The sequence below is a fragment of the Canis lupus genome, chromosome 32, assembly GCF_003254725.2.
Source record: "Canis lupus dingo isolate Sandy chromosome 32, ASM325472v2, whole genome shotgun sequence".
Classification (NCBI taxonomy): domain Eukaryota; kingdom Metazoa; phylum Chordata; class Mammalia; order Carnivora; family Canidae; genus Canis; species Canis lupus.
In genome coordinates this window covers 29653991-29657679 of record NC_064274.1, presented here as the reverse complement: position 1 = coordinate 29657679, position 3689 = coordinate 29653991, and the positions used below count along the sequence as shown (strand labels likewise).

Genomic DNA, 3689 nt, shown 5'->3' with positions numbered 1-3689 from the left:
ATTGGGTGTTCAGGAAATAAAAGTATTAGTATTTACTTTGTACATTTTCTCTTTTATCCTAAAAGTGGTAAACCATAGTTCCATAGTCCCTAATAAAATATGCAACACGACGACAGTTTTCTGAGAAGTAGCAATGTTCTTAAGTATCAGAATTGTTGCTTGAATTTGGCAAAGCAGTGAACATATTCCGCTTAGGAAGTAAATGGCTGGAACAGCATGTGTGGGATTCTGAGGCTAAACTTTGTGATTCCATGGATCCAAGCTAGGCTTGTCAATTTAGTTAACTCATTCAAGAAATATTTGGTTCCAACTACCACTCAATGCTAATCTAGATGTTGGGGATTTAAGAATGAGTAACAAAGAGGCCTTTCTCTCAATGACCTCACAATGGGGGTGTATGTGTAGAGGGGGTGAGGAGGCCTGGATGGAGAGCAAATAAGTAGGAAGTTGCACTAGTGGATGGCAATTGCTGTAATGATTTTTATTTTTTATTTGTGGATTTTGTAGTGGGGTACAGTTGGTTGGTAGCCTTATTGTTACTAAAATTTCTGGAGGAGGCGGATTGTAAGTGCTAGACCTATTGCTGGGTTCAGGTACTGAGGGTCAGAAAATTAAGGAACAAAATAGAGTTATGCTTACTGATGGAATTCTGATATTCTTAGGGCAGGGAGATTCTCAGCATGACCATAAGGTGGAAGAGAGTCTGTAACAGCCACTGTCTGTGCCTAGTGTGTTACCTTTCCACCTTACTATTATAGTAACAACTATGGCTGAATTCTGACAGCCTGAAAATTTTCTGTGGCAGTGTGGGCAGGCAGAATATACAAGAGAATTAATGCTCCCTTCCGTACCCCTTTGTTCCATCAGTAACTAGTGGGAGTAGGTGCAAAAATACCCCCGGTCCTTTATTTCTCCAGTGGGATAGCCTTCTGGCTTGATTCACAGAGTTCTACACAGTGACTAATTGATGGAAGCTTTTAGGTGATCCTAGACAGTTGGTAAGAGTAATTGTATTAACACTTCCTTTTTTTTTTTTTAAGATTTTATTTGAGAGAGAGAGAGAGTGAGCGAGCATGAGTTGGGGAGTGGCAGAGGATAGGGAGAAGCAGACTCTTCACCGAGCAGGGAGCCCATATGGGGCTTGATCCTAGGATCCTGGGATCATGACCTGAGCCAAAGGCAGATGCTCAACAGACTGAGCCATCCAGTTCTGTATTAATGCTTCTGCATTCCCCAATATTACTTAACCAATCCAATTTTTCTTTCCCCTGCTGCTGGACCCAAACAGGATAAGGGAGTTCCACAGGTGAATATCCATAGATGAATATTCATGGTCTGAAAACTCTTGCTGAGCAAAGATCTTCAAATTTTTTATGCATAATTGATCAAGTTTTATGCCATGTAGCCTTGCCTTCTTGCTTATAAATATGGATATATCTGGAGTGGGCCACTCTTTGAGTTGGCCTAAATGAGGTGTTCATTCATTCAAAAAAAATACTTGCTGAGAATCTGCAATGTGCCAACTGCTATGCTAGGCATTTCAGGCATAACTCAAAATGAACAAGGTATATGTAAATTCATTCTTTATTAGACTTTGAAGGCAACACTTACAGAAATGGCAAGCAGGATATGGTGGCAAAAGCTGGGAGGTACACAATGAATATATCACACAGAAATGCAGAAGCTGCAGAAGAGAGTTATGTCCATTTGGCAGTGGAAAGAGAAATGAAGTGAGACATAGAGGCAGAGAGGAAGAATGACAGTCATGGTAACATTAGGACTCTGGAACCAGCACGCCACATAGCTGCTGATGAGATGAGCTACCCACCAGGGTAACTTGGTGGCAAAAGTTGCGCTGGATTCTGAAGGACCACCCACTTCCCAAATTCCATTGGTCTCTGGAAGCTGGTGTTGTTGGAAGTCCTGTTTGTGGATATCTTTGGGGGCTAAGATCCTGGTTTCCTATTTCTCGTATGTTATTATCATCTTACAACACACCTTCATTAATTAAGGAAATGTTTGATGAATTAGTCTCATTTTAAAGCTAACAGAGAAATGTGAATATAGAATTACATTGTCACTTTTGACAAATAAGGAACCTGAGGCCCGGGGAAGCAAAGTGATTTTTCAGATGAGGGAAAAAACCTTGACTCCAAACTTACAACATTTTAGATCTGTTAAGAGCAAACATTAGTAACCTCAGTTACCATAAGGAAACCTAGAAACAAAGAAATCCAGAGTTGCCAGCATCCTAAACTGGTCTACTATATAGTTTTCAAGCTTATTAGACTCCTCAAAATTCTGTTTGTGTCACTAAATCTGCACTAGTCCAATTCACATTTGTCAGTGCCATCCTCTAATCTTTCTGTTTATTCTTGGTTTTATTTTGCTCTATTCCACCTGTCCTTAAACAAATAGCATCAGTGACATCTAGGGACTTGCTAAAAATGTAAATTATAAGGTCCATCCCAAACCTACTGAATTAGAAGCTCGGGAGTTAGAGCTCCTTAATTTATTTTAATAAGCCCTCTGGGTGATTTTTAAAAAATATTTCATTTATTTGAGAGAGAAAGAGAGAGAGAGAGAGGAGAGAACCAGCAGGGTTAGGGGAGGGGCAGAGAAAGGGAGAAGCAGGCTCCCTACTGAGCAGGGAACCCAATGTGAGGGAGAGGAAGCAGGGCTTGATCCCAGGACCCTGGGATCATGACCTGAGCCAAAGGCAGACACTTAACTAAGCCACCCAGGTGCCCCCCTTTGGATGAATCTGATGGCACACTAGTGTCTGAGAATTACTGCTTTCGGCTAAGAAAATGTCTGGATCCACCAGCAGCAAATATTTAAAGTGTTCCTACAGATTCCCTTGGAAAAGTTTTTAGAAAAAGAGACAATATAAATATATCCTTTTAAAAATTAATCTGTCTGATGCTTATTAGGCCTATTTTTGCTATTGTCTTTTTGGTGACTATGATGTGTGTTTGTATCTGAGTGTGTATTTCTGTTCTAGGTACATCCAATTCTATGATGGGCTGGTAAATTTTTAACAGCCAGCTTTCTGGAAAATGAAAAGGCAAGGTCTCATTTATGGATTTGCTAATTTCTGTGGTGTAAGTACTCCCACCATGGCAAATTTCAGGGTACGTACCAACATGACATCACTGGAAATCGAGCAGGGAGGAGATGAGCATAGTTGACTCTGGAAAGGCAGTATTGGCTCCACCTATAAATTCTGATCCTACACATTTAAGCAGAAAGCTCAGGACAGAGCTGGAATGACATGTTTGCTAAATGAATTCTAAGAGAGCAAACTAAGGATATAGACAATTATTTTATCTATTGGGTAAAGAAAAATTTAGTGTGATTGAAGACTTTAATTTGCATCTCATACCATTCTTTCTTGATTTTAATGACTTTCACAAAAGTAACAACAGAAAGAAAGCAAATTAAACATGTATTTATTTCAAATATATTCTTAAAATAGCTCTTTTTATTACCTACTGCAACAAATCAGGCTATTTAAATACAAGCCATTTTCAACATAGCACTTTATGGCAATAAAACACTTTGCAAATCAATTTTATTGTTCCTCTCTGCAACCTCAAAAGGTAATAGATATGAGTTCCCTATTTTTACAGATGAAGAAACTAGGGCACAAAGAGATCTTCAAACTTTCATATAGTATGTTAATAGAA

General features: G+C 39.2%; 1 long non-coding RNA gene across 1 annotated transcript; it reads left to right on the top strand.

Moving 5' to 3' along the window:
- Nucleotides 1-412: 412 nt before the first annotated feature.
- Nucleotides 413-3378, top strand: LOC125754212 (uncharacterized). The gene is made up of 3 exons (XR_007407850.1): nucleotides 413-471; nucleotides 1289-1306; nucleotides 3005-3378. It is a non-coding gene; the product is annotated as an uncharacterized LOC125754212 (long non-coding RNA).
- Nucleotides 3379-3689: the final 311 nt, after the last annotated feature.